Source organism: Microcaecilia unicolor, chromosome 6, assembly GCF_901765095.1.
Source record: "Microcaecilia unicolor chromosome 6, aMicUni1.1, whole genome shotgun sequence".
Lineage (NCBI taxonomy): Eukaryota > Metazoa > Chordata > Amphibia > Gymnophiona > Siphonopidae > Microcaecilia > Microcaecilia unicolor.
This window is the reverse complement of record NC_044036.1, coordinates 85754672-85777125: the sequence shown is the minus strand read 5'-3', so window position 1 is coordinate 85777125 and position 22454 is coordinate 85754672. Positions and strand designations below refer to the sequence as shown.

Below are 22454 nucleotides of genomic sequence, written 5' to 3'. Positions count from 1 at the left end.
GAAGCTTATTGGAGTCTGAAGGAATACTACTTAAAAACAAGGATGTCTTGGCTTTCTTTTATTTAAGAAAGGAATTGTTGGTTGTGCCACAAAGGTTCTTGAACCTATTGTTACTTGGACAAGGAAAATAATTATCAGGTCAATATTCAGCCAGGGTAGTCAGGTTTTTTTAAATGCCAGCCACTGTAGCTGAATTGAATCCAAAAATTCAGCACCAGTATCTGGATAGCAGCCAGTACTGAATATATAGATTCAGTGGTAATCATTGGCACTGTCTAGACATCGGCAATAGTCAGCCTGCTATCCAGATACCTAACCAGATTTGTTACTGACCTAGCTTTATCTGGATAATTATTCGGTTAGCAGACTGAATATTGCCATTAACCAGATAACCCTGGAGATGGCCATCATTCCACCCACATTGCTCCAGTGCTATCCAACTAGCTCCAGGACGGTCTGCATTAATTTTCAGCAACATTATCTGGATAATGCCACTGCAAACCAAGGGATGGTCCAGGCCAATGTCACTTATTTGAGTAGCAGGTGATGCTACCTGAAAAATGGCTTTGACTATCTTGCCATATTTTGCTTGTGTAGCACTGTTGCATTCGTGCTGCCTTCCAAAATCTTCCTCATGCTCCTCTTGGGAAGTTCCACAGGTCCTGGGGTTCACTGCAGATCCCTGTTGCAGATGATGATGATGTTCTACCTCTTGAGTTAATCTTCTCAATAGCATTAATGATGTTTCCACTCCCTTCACTGCTTCCTAGCAAAAGTACTGCAGAGGCGGGTCAGGAAAACAAATCATAGAATACAAATTACACTGAGCACAACAGTAAAGCACCAACAATTCACAGCAGCTAATGCCAAAATAAAAGCAGCTTTCAGAGGGTCCACAGTGCTTGTAGACATGCAGACATCTTGTACCCATGGGTCTCCCTGTGGTGTTTCCCTTTGAAAATCCCATGGCAGCCTTCGCTTTAATCTGCATGCTTTGCCGGTGCAAATGTTTGCTGGTAAAATAATACATGGAGACTTCAAAATGAAATCCATCTGGGTCCTTCAGCTAGCACACACCTCTCTATCAGATCATAAAGGATGAAGCTGCTGCCCTTCTTGCCCCTAAAGCCAAGAGCACCCCTTACTTACTGACAGGTGCAGCAAGAGCTAAAGCACCAGATTTATTTGTTTGTTTGTTTGTAGCATTTGTACCCCACATTTTCCCACCTATTTGCAGGCTCAATGTGGCTTACATTTTTCCGTAATGGTGATCACCAATTCCAGAAGAGAAATACATATTTAAGGTGAAGGAGACAGAATGGATTAGGTATACAGATAAAGAAAGTACATTTTCATAATCACCTTGAAGTCATCATCTCTCACTACCTTGATCTTGTTTCAACCACTGTCTAGAAAACAAATGTAAAGATGAATGTCTCTCCAGCCTAGACAACTCTTCAACATCCTCTGATTGTCTCTAGGATATGGGCCCAGGTATGGATCTGATGCATTATCTAGGTATGAAGAACTGATCACTTGAAGGGCACTTCTGTAAACTAGGCACCCATACTTACATATGCATTACACGTGTAAATGTTTAGAATACTAGCATGTATTTATGCATAAGTACTAGCAGGACACCCAGGCATTATTCTGAAAATACACTTAACTTATGTGGAGAGGCATTTTCGAAAGGGCGGCCAAATCAGAATAGGGACATCCAAGTTAGATCATCCCAAATGGACATCATCTCACAAGTATTTTTGAACAGGATATAGCCTGTTTGAAAACACATGCGATGGACATTCATAAGCTGAAACATCCAGCATGAACATCCATTTTACAAACTAAAACCTCCAAATTTTGAATTGGGGCGGGGGGGGAACAAGGAACATATACAGTATGTCAGTATAGCAGCCTTCTTAGAAACTGGCCACACAGACATCCTTATAGAGCAGAGGGATAGCCTAGTGATTAGTGCAGTGGTCTGTAACCCAGGGGACCCAAGTTGAAGTCCCACTTTAACTCTTTGTTTTTGTAATTGTTAGCCATCCAGGAACTGAAAAATACCTATTGTACCTGAATGTACACCAATAGCCTTCAGGTTTGCAGGTGGCTTGTACATTTAGATACAGTGGGTATTTTTCTGTCCCTAGAGAGCTCACAATCAACAACAAAAAATTGAAGTGGGAACTTTGGTTTAAAGTTCACTGCACTAACCACCAAACTCTGGCTCAGACCTGATTCCTGGTCTGTTAAGAATGCCCGTAATACCTGAAGCTGTCATAGAGCCTGGTATCCCCTTCCAGTTTCCAGTGGCGTAACAAGGGCGGGGCGGTGGGGGCGTTCCACCCCGGGTGTCAACGGGTGGGGGGGTGCATCCGTCCACCCCCCCCCCCCCCGGTGCAGCGCCTCCCCCCCCCCCGACACGGTCCCCACCTGCCTACGAGCTCCATCCATCTGCAGCGCTGCTATAAAGAAGAAATCGCTTTGCCGGCCCTTCCCTCACTCACTGTCTCCCGCCCTTGAGGAAATAGGAAGTTACGTCAGAGGGCGAGAGACAGTGAGTGAGGGAAGGGCCGACGAAGCGATTTCTTCTTTACAGCAGCACTGCAGATGGATGGAGCTCGTAGGCAGGTGGGGACCATGTCGGGGTGGCGCTATGCCAGGGGGGTCCATGCCGGTGGGGGGTGTCGTGTTGGTCTGCACCCGGGGGGGGGTGCAGCGGCGATCCGCCCCGGGTGGAAGCCGCCCCCGCTAGACCACTGCCAGTTTCACTTTCAGTGGAGAGAGACGGAGACAGCAACCACTGGAGAATTATGGAGATGTTATGTCTTAATCCCTTCGGTGGACATTACTACTACTACTACTACTACTATTTAGCATTTCTATAGCGCTACAAGGCATACGCAGCGCTGCACAAACATAGAAGAAAGATAGTCCCTGCTCAAACAGCTTACAATCTAATAGACAAAAAAAAAAGTAAGCAAATCAAATCAATTAATGTGTACAGGAAGGAGGAGAGGAGGGTAGGTGGAGGCGAGTGGTTACAAGTGGTTACGAGTCGAAAGCAATGTTAAATAGGTGGGCTTTCAGTCTAGATTTAAAGGTGGCCAAGGATGGGGCAAGATGTAGGGGCTCAGGAAGTTTATTCCAGGCGTAGGGTGCAGCGAGACAGAAGGCGCGAAGTCTGGAGTTGGCAGTAGTGGAGAAGGGAACAGATAAGAAGGATTTATCCATGGAGCGGAGTGCACGGGAAGGGGTGTAGGGAAGGACGAGTGTGGAGAGATACTGGGGAGCAGCAGAGTGAGTACATTTATAGGTTAGTAGAAGAAGTTTGAACAGGATGCGAAAACGGATAGGGAGCTAGTGAAGCGACTTGAGGAGAGGGGTAGTATGAGTAAAGCGACCCTGGCGGAAGACGAGACGGGCAGCAGAGTTTTGAACCGATTGGAGAGGAGAGAGGTGACTAAGTGGGAGGCCAGCAAGAAGCAGATTGCAGTAGTCTAAACAAGAGGTGACAAGGGTGTGGATGAGGGTTTTGGTAGAGTGCTCAGAGAGAAAGGGGCGGATTTTACGGATGTTGTAAAGAAAGAAATGACAGGTCTTGGCGGTCTGCTGGATATGAGCAGAGAAGGAGAGCGAAGAGTCAAAGATAACCCCAAGGTTTTGAGCTGAGGAGACAGGGAGAATGAGAGAGCCATCAACAGAAATAGAAAACAGGGGGAGCGGGGAGGTGGGTTTGGGGGGAAAAATGAGAAGCTCGGTTTTGGTCATGTTTAATTTCAGGTGGCATTGAGACATCCAGACAGCAATGTCAGACAAGCACGCTGAAACTTTGGTTTGGATGCAAGGTGAGATATCAGGGGTAGAAAGGTAGATTTGGGAGTCGTCAGCATAGAGATGGTAGGAAAAGCCATGGGATGAGATTAATGAACCAAGGGAAGAAGTGTAGATAGAAAAGAGGAGGGGACCAAGAACAGAACCCTGAGGTACACCAACAGGCAGAGGGATAGAAGTAGAAGAGGATCCACCAGAGTGAACACTAAAGGTGTGGAGGGAGAGGTAGGAAGAGAACCAGGAAAGGACAGAGTCCTGGAATCCAAGTGAGGACAGGGTAACGAGAAGTATGCTGTGATCGACAGTGTCAAAAGCAGCGGAAAGATCAAGAAGAATGAGGATGGAATAGAGACCTCTGGATTTAGCCAATAACAGGTCATTGGAGACTTTAGTAAGCGCAGTTTCGGTTGAGTGGAGAGGGCGAAAACCAGATTGTAGTGGGTCAAGAATAGCATGTGAGGAGAGAAAATCAAGGCAGCAGTGGTGAACAGCACACTCAAGTAATTTGGAGAGAAAAGGGAGGAGGGAGATGGGTCGGTAATTAGAGGGACAAGTAGGGTCGAGTGAAGGCTTCTTAAGGAGAGGTGTGTCCACAGCAGTAGGCAGTAGGGACAGTTGCAGTGGAAAGTGAGAGGTTGAGAATGTGACAGATAAACGGAATAAGAGCAGGTGAGATGGCATTAAGAAGGTGGGTGGGAATGGGATCAGAGGAACAGGTGGTACATTTTGAGGAAGAAAGGAGAAGTGTAGTTTCCTCTATAGTAACTTCAGGAAAGGAGGAAAAGGAATGAGGGGAAGGAGAGAGAGGGGAACGGACTAGTGGAGGGAGAGGTGTCGAGGTAGAGAATTCAAGGTTTATCTTTTGAACCTTGTTGTGAAAGAATTCAGCAAGGGTCTGAGGAGATAATGAAGGGGGAGTTGGGGAGGGGCTTCAGGACAGCTGCTCAATCAGAGCACCTTTCTGTAACCTGTAAAATTATAACAAAAATGTTGCCTCCTTCAAACCAATATTAAAATAGTATCTGTTGGGTCAAGCTTATGATATGCGCTGCCTTGTATGAGCCCTACTGGATGTTTTTATTTCTGTAGTTTGTTTTAGATATGTATGCTATGTTGTAACCCACCTTAGATAAAGGCAGGCTATACATTAATAAAACATAACCTGGACATTCCTGAAACAGGTCTAAATAAGGATGTCCTTCTTTTTAGACATGAATGTTTCTTCCCCTTTGGTAATTGCGGTTGGATGTCAAGATTTCAGGACCTCTCTGGTCCCACCCTAAACACATCCAGAACCCCCCCCCCCCACACACACACACACACACACACACACTGCTATTTGGATGTACTGCAGTTTTCGATGGTCCTATTCTGCCTTTGTAAAATCAGAATTTGGACATCTGAAATACATGGACGTCCATTTTGGCCTTTTAAGACATCCATATGCTTCAAAAATGAGTGTCATAGTGTGTATTTGCAAAGGGAGCGTACACAGAGGCAGAACATGGGTAGGACTTACATGGGTAACTTACAGGATACTGTAAGTTAGGCACATTCCTGCCACATTTAGGCACCCACACTTAAGCCAGCTCTGTGGTTGGTGTAAGTTCAAGTGCTTTAAATGTTAGGCGCACTGATACGAGGTTACACTAGTATTCTATAACAGAACCCAGGTACCGTAGGTTTCTGTTATAGAACAGGTGCCTACCACCTGCTCTTGGGGCACCTAAATGGCTGGAGTTTGAACCCAGGAATCTGAAATGAGCACCAAAGCGCCCTATCTCAATGACCAGACAAGGAAAAAAGTGGGAGGACAGGTCCATGAAATAGGAGGGGAAATCCTCAGGTAGTTGCAAATAATGAGTCGTAACACCAGAATCCAATCCCTCATTCTGAATGAGCAGGAAATTAAAAAAAGGTAAAGGAACTACTAGGCCTCAATAAGAATATGCTGTGGTGAAATTCACCACTGTAGTCTTTTGGTGAAAGTACTGCTTATTTGTCACAACCTGCAGCATTTTAAAGGAAAGTGGCTCTAATGTTGTTGACAATGTCTCTGCCTTTGAGTAGTGCTAGAGAGAGCCCTTGCATGCATAGTAGTTTTTCAGATGAACAAATAAGATCTTTGCTGCTTTTATGCTATGATAAAACTAAAGTTCCCAAATCTATGTTGCTGCCCCTGATAACAGCACAAGCAAAACATGCCTGAGAATTTGTCAAACTATCAAAGTCAAAGAAGAATGACACTAAGGAGCCTTATTTACAAAAGAGATGTACCAGATAGCAGTGCCGTAGTGAGGGTGCCTGACACCCGGGGCAGGTCGCCGCTGCGCACCCCCCCCCCCCCCCCGGGTGCAGGGCACGGTGCCCCCCCTCCGGAGCGCTCCCCCCCCCCGAAACGCACCCTACCTTTCAGCGTGGGGCAGGCGGGAGGGCCGATCCGCCCCCAGTGCACGTCACTGGGAGCTGCGTTGGCTCTGCTGCTTCCCTGCTTTCTCTGCCCCGGAACAGGAAGTAACCTATTCCGGGGCAGAAAGAGCAGGGAACCAGCGAGCCGACACCCCCCCCCCCCCCAGCGCGTGCACCCGGGGTGGACCGCCCCCCCTTCCTATGCCACTGCCAGATAGGAAGGGAGAGATTGGTAAGCTTGGCTCAGGAAATGAAACTTGGGGTGATGGTGTCTGAAAATCTCAAGGTGACGAAACAGTGCAACAAAGCAGTGGCTGTGGCCAGAAAGATGCTAGGTTGCGTAGAAAGGGGTATAACCAGCAGAAGAAAAGAGGTGTTGATGCCCCTGTACAAGTTGTTGGTGAGGCCTCACTTGGAGTATTGTGTTCAATTTTGGAGCCCTTATCTTGCTAAGAATGTAAAAAGACTTGAAACAGTTCAGAGGAAATCAAAAAAATAGTAGGGGGTTTACGTAGCAAGACGTACATGGAGGGATTTGCTGACCTAAACATGTATACCCGGGAGGAAAGAGGAAACAGGGGTGATATGATACAGATATTCAAATATTTGAAAGGTATTAATTTGCAAACAAACTTTTTCCAGAGACGGGAAGGTGGTAGAACTAGAGGGCATGAACTGAAGTTGAAAGGGAGCAGACTCAAGAATAATGTCAGGAAGTATTTTTTCACTGAGAGGTGGTAGATGCCTGGAATGTTCTCCTGAGGGAGATGGTGGAGATGCAAATGGTAACGGAATTCAAAAATGCGTGGGACAAACACAAAGGAGTCCAGTTTAGAAAGATCAGAACCAAAGAAGATTAGGGGAGATTAGGTAGGAAAGCCAGTGCTGGGCTGACTTCTATGGTCTGTGCCCTGATGGAGGCTGAATTAGATTTGGATGGGCAGGAGTGGAGCTTTTTGGAGGCTTTGACAACAACTTCAGAAATTTTAGAACAAGGTCAGACTTCTATGGTCTATGCCCTAAAAATGGCAAGGATAAATTAAGAGCAGGTATACATACCATATGTAATGAGTTTATCGTGTTGGGCAGACTGGATGGACCATACAGGTCTTTATCTGCTGACATCTACTATGTTACTATGTTACAAGCAGAAAAAGAACTTTTGTAAAACTGCATGGCTGAATAGGTGCAGATATGTGTACATATGTGTGTGTAATACTTAGGTGCTCCCGGGGTGGACTGGGGCAAATTTGTGATGTACATGTGGCTAATGTAGTGGGTTGAGAACCAAGGGAAATCAGATTCAATTCCCACTACCGCACCTTGTGACTCTGAGCAAGTCACTTAACTCTCCATTGGGAGGCAGAGCAAAATGGCAGATAGAAGTCCTGACTGCTGAGATTGCATTTTTTTTTACCTTATTGTAGCTATGGAGAAGAGAAAAGGTTGCTTCAGAAATGTGAAGGATGTGCCCCCTCCTCCCCTGGTATGTGGGCCACTTGAACGACTCAGACTCAGTTACTCTTCCAAATTGCTAGCTGCTGGAAGTTTCTCCACAGCAAGGAGTGGCAGAGTCTTTCCAGACCCTTGAAGTTACTCTGAGCCCAGAAAAAGTGCACTTGCGGGCAGTAATGGGAAGGTTTGTTAGATGACTCAGGAGGAGGTGGCAGTGTTGAGTACTCCATAGTTGGAAAAAAGCTCCCAGGTAGTAACACAGGAGGATGGAGGATAGTGGAAATGTCCAGCTAAAGTGAACTGACTTCCCAGCAACAACAGATTTCAGTTATTTTTCTGCAAAAAATGCAACTAAACACTTTAGAGATACTTTGGCTGGTTATAGATAATTTTTTAAAAAGCTCTGTACTGGAACAATTTCAAGTTCATAATGTTCAATTGCAAAAAAACCTCTGAGTCAGTAACTAAATTGTCAGCAACTTTGATCTCAGATTATCTAAATAGGAAGCTCTGGTTTTGCTATTTCAAAGGATAATACTTTGATTCACAGAAACTGGAATCTAGACTAAGAAATTTTAGATTTATTAATTTTCCAAAGCAAACTGGAGTTTCCCTGAAGGGAATGTTGGAGCATTATTTAAAGGAGATTTTAAAACTAACAACGTTACCATCTATATTAAAAGCTTATTATATTCCATCCATCTGTGACAATGCAAGAAGAGCAAGAAGACAAGTAATTGTAAAGTCCTGTTTCTAACCTTGGACAATTGAATGTGACTATAAAACTTGCCACCTTGATAATAGTTTTTGCAGAGCCTTCAGATAGAGATTTGGCTTTGAGGAGATTTTCTAGACATAGCCAGGAATTATTTTGTAATGTTAAATAGTGGGTTTATCCAGTTGTGGCTCGTGCCACACAAGCTTGGAGAAGACAATTTTTGACACTGAGCACCCAGCGTGTTGTTCAGTTGGGTGCTCAGTTTAATTTAAAGTTTCTTTGTAAATGAATCATTCGTTCTTTGAATGTATATGTTTTTTGAACCAGCACAACTGACTTTCTTTTTGAGCAAAAAATCTCCCACAATTTCAGCTCCTGATGGAGGTCAATGAGCTTCTACCTCTACAGAACTGTTCTAAATGCCTGCTTTAATTAATAATCAAGCTTAGTAAATGAGTGTTTTCTTTCTTTTTTCATAATGTTTTGATATGTATCTGTACTCTCCCATGATGTAGCTTAGCCCTCTGATTTTGTGGACTGTGATAATGGAAAGATGATCAGTTTTAATTTCCTAACGCGGTTCAGTTTCTCAATAGAATGATGTATTTTTTTCTTCCTGTTTTGCTTTGCAAGTTAGATACTTGGGTGTATATTGTGAAACTACATAAACAAAAAAAATAAAAATAACTTAACCCTCAATTGCCCAGGTACCACTTTGGTTATACCACAGAAAGGAGGTATATCAAATGCATGACCCGTACTTTTAAAAATGTACGCATAGATTATGCACATATTTTACATTCTAAGGATGTGCATTCAGTTTGTTTAGGCGCATAATAATTTTACCACCCTGTTTACTAAGCTGTGCTAGCACCAACACAGCCCATTCACTTAGAATGGGCTGTGTCAGTGTTGCCACACAAGAGCAGCCCGCTAGTGTGGCTTAGTGAACAGGGGGGCTAGTTTGCACAGACTTAAATGTGCATATGTAAAGCAATGAATTAACATATTTACAATTGATTTGCACATGTTACAAGCACCTAACACACATAGAAGCCCTTTTACTAAGCTGTGGTCTGCACTATTACTAGCGCATGGGTTTCCCACACGATTGTAAAATGGCTGCATTTTCTATTTACTCCATTAATGACCACACGCTAATTTTACAATTAGCGCATGGCCATTAGCATGGGAGCCCTTACTGACACCTATTTACTAGGCGGTAAGGGCTCCTATGCTAACCACGCGCTAATTGGTTAGTGTGCAGCAATGCAGCTGAGCACATTTACTCTCCACCCCAAAACAGGCCCCCAGCACTAAAAATTATTTTCTTTTTTTTTTTTAGCATATGGAAAGAGTGAGCCAATCCCCGAACTAGGCTTTTTAACCTGCAGTAAGCACACGTTAGTACTTACCGCAACTTAGTAAAAGGGCCTTTAAAAAGGAAGAATTCATCCCAAAAGTTAAGTTTACTGGACCTGGATGATGATCTCGAGTTGCCTAGTGAGGAGCAGGTGTTATTTGTGCAGAAATCCTGCTTGATGGTGAAACATTGCATTTTGCTGCAGTAGATCCGCTCTGAACCTCCATCCTTGTCACTTTGAAGGAACCAAATGCATCACCTGCTCCGCATGGAACGTTTATCAATTCTGGGAACCACTTGTAAGAAGATTGAGTCCTTTTTTAAAGTGTGGACTCCATTTTTGGATTCTTTGACAGTTAAGATTCCATAGTGGACTTTTAAATGTGCTCCAATGTTGATATTTGGAGCTGGGCACCACTCTCCTAGTATTTTTACTTTTCTTGTGTTATAAGATTCAGTAACTTCTTTCTAGGACTTATGGTTAATTGTTGGAAGGGGACGGAGGGGAGGGAGTTGTTCTCTTTTCTTTCTTCAGTTTTCTTTGGTGATCATTTGCATTTGTATTTATGTTTAAAACCTAATAAAGGGGATTCATAGAAAAAAGGAAGCATATACTTAAAACAAATGTGTGAAATGAACTGAAAAAGTACCGGAATATTAGGAAAAATTCTGAACAATCCAGAAAAGAACAGAAAGCTTTTCAGCTGTGTATATCTCTATTACAGTTGCCTCAGAGCTGGTGTAAATTAGTGCTTAAATTGTCACACTACTAGGTCTGCTTCTAAGTGCATAATAAAATAAACATAAAATAAGCACACTACTCACATTTTTAAGTGCTCTCATAAAATTCCCTTCAGATAAATCAAGTTAGCATCAACATTCTTCAGCATTTGAAGTGCTGATTGGGTTTATGGATGATGATTATATGTAGCTACACAAATTTTAATGAGGTCCCCGACACAGACCATGTTTCAGCAGATCGCCTGAGTCAGGGGTCATCAATCTCAGCAACATAGTCTAGTTGGGGTGGTGTCCTCTGTGACAGAAAAACTCTCCATTTCAGGCTATTAAGCCTTGGCAGTGTTTTTTCAACATTTTGAAAAGATGGGCTACATCGCTCTCACGTTTTTGTGTGTATTGCCTGCTGACACAGAAAGAATAGAGGAGACCACCCTGACTGTGTTACTGAGATTGATGACCCCTGCTGCAGGCATTCTGATAAAACATGGCCAGTGTCAGGTCCCTCATTCAAGTTTGGCTACAAACGCACTCTAGGAGGCCCATTGTGTTTTGTTGTTTGGTTTTGTTTACTGCGCCTTGGATTTTCCTCTCCTTTGTTGCTTAGATTTTGCTACCCATCATCCACTCTTATTGCAGAAGTGATACATTTCCTTCTGCCCTAGTCTCACTGAAAAAACACAGCTGATCTCCCATTTTCTATCATTATTTGTACAAGAACTGAATAGAGAACAGTGATTCAAGATTAGTACAGACATGTGTGATTCTTATAAACTAAAACTAATCAAACAGCTAGTTGATAACTAACCAAACAGATCACAGAGGGTTTTGGAACTCAACCTGCATAAAGCAAATGAATATTTGCAGAAGACAGAGCATCTTTGATCCAAGAAATTAGCAGTGCCATTATTTATGGCACCTGATCAAGACTCTGGGGAGGATGAAGGTGGTCTCTTGGGCCCCATCTGGGGCTTGGGAGGGAGCAACTTGGGTGAAAGAGGACAGGGGGATGAGGGGAAAAGATGAGATGACTGCTTCTGAATGAGATGGGGAGGAGAGGGGAGGAGAAAATTCAGAGGTAGATGGAAAAGGACTGAAAGTGAGACAGGAGAAGCCAGGCTGCACCCGGGTGGGAAGGGATGGACTAGAGAAAGGGAGTGAGAAGGTTGCACCAGAATGAGGTGGATGGACTGTGAACTCAACAAGGAAGAAATTCATTGCCAAGTCTAAAAGTGAATTGAACTGGAGCCTCATCTGATATTTGAGTAGTGTCAATATACTTCATTCCTCTCAATGGGTTAGCTTTGCACATACCATGACAATAATGGACCTCACTCCTAAGCCACTGAGGCTTGATATGTCATTTGGCAGGCCTGCAGTTAAAAAGTTTGGTATTCAGGTACCCTAAAAGTCACAGCAGTTTCTGCTTGCTGCTGTTTCCAAGTACTTTAAGACGTCTCATGGAAATTTGTAGGAAAAGCATTACGGCCGCCAGTTATAATTTGTGGGTTTCAGTAACAAATATGTACTTACAAAATACAGAGAAAATTCATCCATGCTGCTGTTTCCCATGGAAAATCTGCAGAAAAGTTACAGAAACAATATTTCCTGGTTAAACATACGATCAAAATGAAGAGTTACAGTTTGGAAACACTTAGTAATATTGTACAACTAGAGTAAGAACAGGCTAAAGCCTTCTCTTGAAGAGTTCCTGTTATAAAGAACCCTTCAGGCTGGCAGCTCAGTGGTTAACATTCTGTGTTCCTTTTGCCAAAAAGGACCGATGTGGAGCAACAGCAACAACAGGTACTGAGCTATTTCCACATCTGAGCAAGTTAATGAAAATAAAATGTCAAGATAGAATCTCAATCTCTAAAGTCCTCAGGCAAGCAAATAAGTAACTAATTGCTGCCATGATCGTGAAGGTCAGGTCTTACAGTTAAGAAGTCTAATGATCAGTTCCTCATACAAATACCCTTTTATGGACACATTGGGGAGCTGGTCTCCAACAGATGTTCACATGACAGAAAAAGATATAACAGCTGGTTTGTTTGTTTTTTTTAAAGGCATTGAAACAACAGGGATAAATAAAAGGAGGATGGGGGAGACTTTGGGTAATGGGGCATGAAGACTTACAGTACCAAAGGCTCAGCAGAGGCCAGTGCTCATTGAGCTGGAAGATCAAAGAAGCAGGAGGCAGCTGCCAGACCCAAAAAGAAAGCAAGTGAAGAAATGTAATATTGTTTCATCTGTAAAAATGGTATTTCCAAACAAACAGGGAGCCATTCAGTATGACAGGATCAGTTAAACCAGTCCATAGGGATCTAGCAGCTGACAAATCAGAACAGAGGCAGTCCAATATGCCTTGAGAGGACTGGGCAAAAATGTAGTTTGCCACTAATTCAACCTGTGACCCATTCAGACATTTACAGGGGTGTGGAGTAATATTCAGAAACAATGGGGTCATTTTATGACATATTTTCCACTAGTAAAGCATGAAAAATGACTCACATTGTGCAGGGGTATACATGCTTAAAAAGTAGGCTCACAGAAAGAGCACCTACTTTTACATGGTATACATGTAGATGTTCCTGGAGGTGTAGTATGGAAGGAGCAAGACCATGGTTGCGATGTACACAGGTACCTTATTAAAAAAACGGTATCAGGACATTTCATGCAGTAACCCATGGCCGCTTAAGTAATGTATATCGACTTAAGCAGCTATGTGTTAGCCAGCTTTAAAATGCCCAGATATTTAAAGCCAAAGCTCACACAGGTCCTAAATTTGAATATCCGGGAATAATGCCATCGGCAGTGAGCAAAATGCTCAGACCAACGGCTGAATATTGACTCCACTGGTTTTTGCACCAGTATCCTGTCTCCTCTTTTATTTAGACCAATTGAGCCATTAGACCAATTGTCTTTAAGACCAACTGACCCATTAGCCATTGTGTATTTTAAACCAATTATCCATTAGGCAAACTGTAATTAGACCAATTGTCAGCGACCCAAACATTACAACAAAAAAATTCTATTCAAATTCTGGTGCCACATCAGTAACAGCAAAACAAACTCCCTCTGTTGTCATTGTGTGAAGTAACACAAAGCCCTGCATGAACTCAGAAGTCTACCATACCATACCAAAACCAACAACTCAAACTGCATCATCCCTACCTATGAAAAGTCAGCACTGCAAATATTTTTGTGGGCTGTTGTTGACTGATCATTTTACTTTGACAATCTTTACCTAAGTCATTTTCTAGGATTTCTTTTCTAATTTCTGCTTCTTCTCTCGTCCTGTTCAACCAGCTTTCCATTTCTCATTGTCACTTCTGTGGTTCTCTCCTACTCCCCTCTAAAGGGAACCCATCCTCCACAGCCCTCTTTCCATTTCTAATGCTTTCCAACCCTTCCATAGCCCTTACAGGTCCTTCACAGTTTTTTCTCATCCAGTTTCATACCCCCTACCCCCCCCCCCCCCACACACACACACACACACATACACAGCCTATCTAACACACTCCTATTCATGCCTCCTACCCAATTATTTACTCCCCCTCTCCTCCTAACCCCAGATTCCTCTCTCTCCCATCCTACCTAATCCTCACCCAAGCCCTATCCCTACTGCGTTCCAAATTCCAAATCAATCTTAGAGGCTGTGCTCTTCTGTTCTCCCACCCAGTTCCTGAGTTCCACATCTGTGAGAGTCCCTGATATCCCTCCATTACCATTTCTTCCCTCCTGTTTTTCTCTCCCTTCCTCAGCATCTAACAATCCACCCCCTTTCCTGGCATCCATTCCCCTGCCTATTTTTCTTATTTGATCTGTCCTTTCCTCTGCCTCTCCCTTTCTCTATCAGACCCTGTCTCCATCTACAGCATTCATTCCCTCTGCCTCTGCCCTTTTCTTAGCATTTATAACCCCTGTCTCTCCCTCTCTTCCCTTTCACAGTATCTATCCCTCTACATCTCCCCCACCTATCTCCTTCAACATCTACCTCTTCCATCTCCCACTCCTCAACTTGCATCTGTCCAACCCATCCCACACTCCTGTTTCACATCTGTTCCCCCCTCTCTGTGTTACTGCTTCTTCATCCTATTTCAGATTAAACACAAACCAGGAGTCAGTCCTTCTGCCTCCTACTGCTCTGCAGACTGTTAAACTGCTGGCATTGCAAATACTACAGTACTCAGGAGTGGGATTTTCTGCTTCTGATCTTGTTCAAGGTGACCATATAATCTTCCCATAACATAAAAACCTCATCTAAGTAACATATCCAAAAGGAAAGTTATAAATCATAGGGGTGAGGCTGTAGCTGTACCTCCTCAAATAAGCCTGTATATATGTTGGCAAGGTCTGAAGCCACAATGGCTTCTCTGAAAGTACCTTTGATCTGCTGATATATAATATAATCAAATGCAAAAAAAATGCTTCTTCGGGACTAATTCAGTCCATCTCATGAGGAAGGTCACAAGAACCCTATGTGGCTGGCTTTGCAGTGTAGGACCTTGGTATTCACTCCCGGCCCTCAAAGGCCACAAATGGGCCAGGTTTTCAGGATACCCCTAATGACTATTGCATGAGAGTGATGTGCATGCCTACTATATGCTACTCTCTCTCATGCATATTCGGTAGGGATATCCTGAAATCCAGGTCCATTAATGGCCCTCGAGAAATGAGGAGTGAATACCACTGATGTAGGACCTCAATAATAACTGCAAGCATTTCCTGTTAGGACAGGGGTTCTCAACTCAGTCCTCAGGACACACCAAGCCAGTCTGGTTTTCAAGATATTCACAATGAATAAACATGAGATAAATTTGCATGCACTGCTTTCATTGCATATAAACCTATTTAATGCCTTTTCATTGTGAGTATCCTGCAAGCCTGACTTGCTGGGTGTGTCCTGAAGACTGGGTTAAGAATATTTGTGTTAGGGAATATTAGCAGGGCAGAACTGACCCTTTAGTGGATTCTAGGCAAACTAGCATATCAGAGCCCTCATTATAATATAAATATATTTTAAAATTACTACAAATGGAGCCCCACTTGCTTCTCACTGCAGATGAAAAGTATCAGAAAAGAATGCAGCAGGTAAGAAACACCTCCTGCCAACCAAAGGGAGAGGGGAGAACAGACAGACCTCAGCAGACAGTGATGGCTATGGTCTCATCTTCCTCCCCCACTGTTCTTTCTGCCAGCAATTGACTTACCAGGGCAAAAGTTTGCCTTGGGAGCAAATGACTTGCACATCTGAGAGAGTCCTCTCCTAAACATTTTTCCACCAATATCCAGCACTATTTAACAGGTCAGCAACGGCCACTGACCACTTAAATAGGGTTTAACTGGCTAACCACGAATATTCAGCAGGAGATAACCAGTTATCTCCACTGAATATTCATGGTTAGTGCATAGCAGCTATATCGTGTAATATAGCTGGTTAGCGCCGATATTCAGCACTGGGTTTAGCGGTTAAATAGGACCACATCTATCTTTAACCGCTAGGAACTTAACTGGTTAGCGCTGAATATCGGCTTAATCAGTTAAGCTCCGGCCACCAAAATGAAACCGGAAATTCAATGCCAATCGCTAGATAAAGCGCAGCATTGAATTTCTGGGTTTAGTGCCGGCAGTGGGCTTTAACCACACTGCCTACCGGCGGCTGAATATCAGCCCCCTTGGCCCAAGATGTGTGCTTAGTTTGCCTACGCCTTAATCCTGGCCTGAATATTAGTATAAAGAGCTTCTACAAACAAGTTTACTAAAAGCAGGGCTTTTTTTCAGGGGGTCCTTTTTTCCTTTGTCTGCTAAAACTGACCCTATGATCCCCAAATATTAATAAAAAAAGGACAGATTCTCAACACCAATCCTGCCATTTCATAGATTCTGTGGTGAGTTGCAAGGGGCCTGGCTGTTGTGGGACAGGCCCCTCAGTGATCACCCCACCTCTGCAGCTGGCCTTGCATTTTGAGTACTACTACTACTACAAATCATTTCTATAGCACTACCAGTCGTACGCAGCGCTTCACAATCAAACATGAAGAAGAGACAGTCCCTGCTCAAGAGAGCTTAGAATCTAAAAGTAAAGAACTTCTACAGCGTACATCCAAAATTTAATTTTTATTTTCTCACTTCCATCTTCCAGAATTGTAGACAGCAGATGTACAGATCAGCAGGACCCAAAGCAGTTCAAAACAAGTGAAGTCAGAATGACACACTGATTACGATTTACAAAACAATCTATCACTTTACCTACAAAACATGCACTCCGCCACTACCATTCCTCCGTATACATCCGCATGCCGCACAAGCCAGCACGCCCGAACATCCAAGCGAGACCAAACAAAAACACTACCAACAATCAAGAACAACAACGCGGATGCAGCAGTCCAGCATCCGCCCCGGGTCTCCATGCAGCCTCCCTGCTCCTCCCTGCACCGGTGGCATGCTACTGGCACCTTTTCTGCTTGAACAAAAATGTTCTGACTAAAAGTAAATGAAAATAATATGGAAGTGTAAAGAATCAAACAGCATAATCATACAGTATCTTGTGCATCCTCAACATAAGATCTAAGGAGTGGAATAAAAGAAACCAACATCTTCTTCACAGAGACAGAAAATGATTCAATAGAGATTCTCTGCTGGAAACTATCACTCTTCCAGGTGGATTTTTCTGATTTTTGTAGATCATGGGAATAGTGTATAAAAAAAATTTTAAAAAGTGGAACTCTCATATGCTTCGTAGTAACCTATGGAACTTTGTAAGTTTAAGTGCTTTGAAAATGAGCCCCATTGTGTGCTATCCAAGATGACAATGTCATCCCTTTGCTGGTATATTATCTGTAAAGAAATCTTTTCTACATCTCAAAGATCTGCCACAGGTAGACTGTGGTAGCATTATTTAAGTGAAGCCTGAATGGTTCAGTAACAGCTGATGAAATGTCTATAAAATAAGATCTTTGGGGTCAGGAGGGCTCCATGGTTAAGGACCGGCAGCCAGTAACGAGTTCAGAGACCTGCTCAGGGAACCGATCAAAACATTATTGGATTTTCCAAAGGTCTGTAATCTAAATAAACCTATTTTGATGGCAAATGGCTCAAATCTGAGTGTGGCTGAGAGTAGAAAAGAAATACATTACTTTTAACTGAGCTTTCCTTTTCCTCCTGTATATTATAGTTAAATCTTTCTCCTCCTTCTCTCCCTCCATAACCAAAACCCTCATATATTTGCTACTTCTCACTCTGACTACTAGAACCTCCTTCTCTCTGGCCTCCCAATATTTCACTTTTCTCCTTTGTAATGTATTCAAAACTCAGCACCAAAAATTAATTTTCCTCTCCCATAAACCTAAGTCTACTTCTTACTCCCCTTTTCTGACTTGCCATCCTTCTGCATATTAAAGTCAAATTTCTCCTCTCTTATAGACATCACTATGAGATGGCACAGGTTGGCAAGTACCACTCCAAAACAATGGCTTGCCACTCCTTTGGCATCCCAGTTTCAGCCATCAGATTGGAACCGGGGTACCTAAACCTCACACATGTGATGGCTCATTGCCCTGGTTCTATCTGCATTGGTCCAATTCTCTCTCTCTCCCCATGCACGCATAATGTTATTGGTAGCAGAAGAAGCATTAATAAGATGTCATCACCTGCTGCCGTAGGACCAGTCTCGCAATAAGAGCTGAAAATCTCACAGTTCTTAGTGCAAGAATAGTTCAGCAACAGCAGGAGATTATATCTTATTAATACTTCTCCTGCTGCCATGAGGGATGAGATGCATGTTGACACCACTAAGAAGAATCACATTCAGATCTCTCAGATCTGAGGGAAGTCCTTAATGGGTGAGGGGTGCAAGAAAGACAAGAAGGAACTAATGAGCAAGAAAGTGATGAAAGCTTACAAAAAAGACTGAGGAAGGGAGTGAAAGGAGAAAGAAAAGAAAGATGGATGAATGAGGGAATGGAGTGGGTGACAGGAGAGAGGGGACAAGAGGGAGGAAGGAACAGGGCTGTGCCAACACGGTAAGCGGGGTAAGCACCGCAGGGGGATGCCGACCTCTGGAGGGCGCTGCCCAGGTCCGTTCATTTGCAAAACCTTTTACCTGAAGTTGTGATTCTCCTCTCTCCCCTGCCCTTTCCTCTCCGTGTCAGAAAGTGAAGGCAGCCCAGCAGTGCTAACTGAGGCAGACACCTCTGCTGAAGTTGCTTAAAAGAATACAACCATGCTATATATGTCTTTGGTGTGGGAACATCTTCTCATTCGGGGTGAGCTTGAAGTGAACAACATTCAAATTAGAGAGAACAGGTTTGGAGGGAGGTGTGCAAGTGAGACTGGGGAGAAATAAAAAATAAATAGTGTAATTGTTTGTTAAAATCTGTAACTGGTTCAAAGTTTTTGTTTTTTTTTTCTGAGCATGAGGAGGGCATGACTGCAATGATGATGTGTGCATAATTATCTTATCAGGTAACCTGAGATATCTACAGCTAAAAGCCATTTCATTGGCTGATGGTTCAAACAGTAGGTTCAAAGAGGAAGTTGAGCTGTGAAGAGCTGGTAAGTGAAAATCTGATTGCTTTTTTTGTGTGTAATTACTAAATGTTTATTTCTTATATATCTCCACCATTCATGATGTATTGTAAGCCACATTGAGCCTGCAAAGAGGTGGGAAAATGTGGGATACAAATGCAATAAATAAATATAAAACATTCTGCTTGAATAGGAAGAGTTTGTGATATGTGAAAATACATTTTGCTTTAATGAAATTGCTAAACTTTAGAGTCAGTGCTTTTTTTCTGTTTGTTTTTAGGTTATGGATTTTGTTTGTTTTTATTTATTAACCTTTTTATGTCTATGCAGAAAGTGCCTTTGAGAAAGAACTTAAAAAAGAATCCAGTGCTGGCTTCTGTTCTTTATGACCTGGCAGAAAGGCATCTGCTCACCCTATTGGTAGTTAAAGACAGGGCCGTGCCGATGCGGTAAGCGGGGTAAGCGCCGCAGAGGGGCGCCCACCTCTGGAGGGCGCCGCCGCGGTGCTTACTCTCGCCCCGCGCCGCCGAGGCCTTTAAATCTTTTACCTGGTCGCAGCAGCGTCAGTGAAAGCGCTGCCGACGTCTCCCTTCCCTTGCACTCATTGGTTCCCTCAGTGTCCCGCCTTCTTCTGACGTCAGAAGAAGGCGGACACTGAGGGAACCAAGAGCGCGAAGGGAAGGGAGACGTCAGCAGCGCTCCGCTTTCACTGACGCTGCTGCGACCGGAAGTAAAAGATTTAAAGGCCCCAGGGCGCGGAGGAAAGAGCAGAGAGGCATAGGCGCCCCGTATAAGAGGCTTGGGGAGGCTAAGCCTTTAAAACCGGCTCCGGTCCCCACCTGGCAGTGTCGACGGCGTCCCCTGTGCCTTTGGGCAGCTTACCGGCACACGCAGCACTTCTCTTGTTTCTCCTCTTCATTGCCGTCGCGTCGTCCCACCCCCCCCTTCACGCGATTCGCGAACCGCGCTGCCGCTTAGCACTGCTTAAAAAAAAATTAACACGTCAGCAGGAACAGGCTGCTTCAGCCAATCCCAGGAGCCTTCCTTCAGCCCTCAGGGGTGGAACACGCTGAAGGAAGGCCCCTGGGATTGGCTGAAGCAGCCTGTTCCTGCTGACGTATAATTTTTTTTTTTAAGCAGTGCTAAGCGGTTCGCGAATCGCGTGAAGGGAGAGGACAATTTGCTGGAAATGGAGGGGAGAGAGGAGGATTGCTGGCTATGGATGGAGGAGGGAAGGGCAGAGAGGGACAAGGATGGACGTGGATGGGAGGGCAGGACCCAGGGAGAGAGAAGAAATTGCTGGAAATGGATATAGAGCAAGAAATGAAGAAGAAAGGAGGAAAGTAAAGAAATAAATGGAAAGGAAGCCCTGGAAATGGAGTTAAGAGGACAGATAGCAGCAGACTCAGATACTGGCCAGCATGATCGGAAAAAGAAAGTCACCAGACAACAAAGGTAGAAAAAAATCATTTTATTTTCATTTTAGCGTTTGGAATATGTCTACTTTGAGAATTTACATCTGCTATCTTATTTTGCAATGTATAGCAATTTGTTTCTAAGAATATTGCTGACAATTCCTGTCAGCGTAGCAAGTGGTGAGCGATCATTTTCACCGGGGGGGGGAGCGTGATCATTTTCACCGGGGGGGGGGGGCGCCAACTGATAGTCTGCAGGGGGGCGCCAGAGACCCTAGGCACGGCCCTGGTTAAAGATGATATACTGCTTAGTCTGGGTGTGTAGGGGTATTTCCCTGTGATCTAGCCTAAGCTGGTCTTGGCCTATACAAGCCTATGACATCTTGGTATAAATAAGATGGCTGCTGCAACATCTCTGTGTCAGCAAGATCCAGCTTCAGCTTGTGGAAAATCACTGACAGGCTTGCTAAAGCCAAGGACAGTCTGTGTTCTAAACACCCCCTTCTATCACCCTGAGAACGGAGTAGGGAGGCAGACATGGCTCCAGAAGTTACCATTCTCCAAGGTCACAAAACAAAGAACTTTTCTTGCCCATGTACTGAACTGGACAAGATCATGATTGGTTCCTACCGTCACCTGACCGAGAGGTACAGGGAAAGCGGGAACAGAAGTAAGTGAGTGAGTCGGAGACCCTTGGAAGAGGGGCAACTGGTAAGAGGACCTGAGAAATCCAGCAAGGCTCAGGGGAGCCAGAGACTTTGAATGATACCAACCTTGTGACCTGCATCCTGGTGCAAATACCTGTGGCAGAGATATTGGCTCTGATAACCAAAGGAGTGACGGGAACCTACGTGGGCTGATAAAGACCTGCACTACATAAGACACAGACAGCTAAAATAGCGTCTGGGGAGATTCTGCTCCAGTCTTATCTGAAGCCGTCATCAGGACAGCGTGGTAAGATCACAGTGATATATTTCCTGGTCTGGGGTTAGGCAGTGGTTTTTTCTAAGTACGACTGGTTTATGTCAGCTCTTGGTCAGGGACAGCTGCTAATGTGTATTTTGCATAAGATGTGATAAGTTTCATAAGGATTATTAGGTTATCATTTGTACTGTTCTAATCATTACCGTACTTAGTCTCAGGATAATCAGAGTGTAGTTAGACAATATACTTTTGGTAGTGCTCATATCAGTAAGGGATATTTTTATTGCACAAGCTAGCGCAGAGTATTTCTATTTTCTTATCCATAATAAAGCTAATATATATATATATATCTATCAGCTGTGTCTTTCTTTTTCACTCTACACATCAACACACCTGGAGAGGTGCCAGAAGCAAGATTCCTGTATCTCACCCTAGACAGAGCTAGTGAGTCTGTTAGGCAGACTTATGCATCAGGGAATCTTGGTATAAGTAATCTGTGGGTACCTGTTGCCCTAGGTATTATTTATCTCACCCTACAGGTGAGAAAGATATGGAGAATGACAGAAGAGAATGACTGTAAGGCCCACTTGGGTCTGCCCAAGCCTGAAACAGTGCTGCAGAGATTGCCATTTCTGGCTTTTATATGGTTCAGGGGAGAGAGGAGAATCGCTGGACATGGATGAGAGGGGAGGGCAGGGAAGAGAGATTCTCTAGACATGGATGGATGGAGGAGTTGGCGGGGAGAGAGGAGAAATGCTGGTCTTCGATGGAGGAGAGGGGAGAATTATTGCTTTATATGGATACAGGGGAGGGACGAGAGAGGAGAAATGCTGAACATGGATGGAGGGGATGAGAGAGGAGAAGTGCTGGACATGGATGGAGGTGAGGAGAGAAAAAGAAGATGCACATGGATGGAGATGAGGGAAATGGAAGAGAGGAGAAAAACTGCACATGGATGGAGATGAGGGAAAGGGGAGAAAAACTGCACATGGATGGAGAAAATAGGCAAAAGCTGGATCCACGTTATACCTCCTCCAGTCAATTCCACAGAGGAGGACACAGC

At 43.9% G+C, this 22454-nt stretch overlaps 1 protein-coding gene across 2 annotated transcripts in view; it reads right to left on the bottom strand.

Annotated features, from left to right (window-relative positions):
* TNN (tenascin N) overlaps positions 1-22454 on the bottom strand; it is a 131768-nt gene that overhangs the window by 99367 nt on the left and 9947 nt on the right. For both annotated transcript variants that reach the window (XM_030207587.1, XM_030207588.1), the window contains exons 2-3: positions 12057-12102; positions 554-778 (exon numbers count right to left, since the gene is read on the bottom strand). The gene's annotated coding sequence lies outside the window, so the exon portion shown is untranslated. The remainder of the gene's footprint in view (positions 1-553; positions 779-12056; positions 12103-22454) is intronic.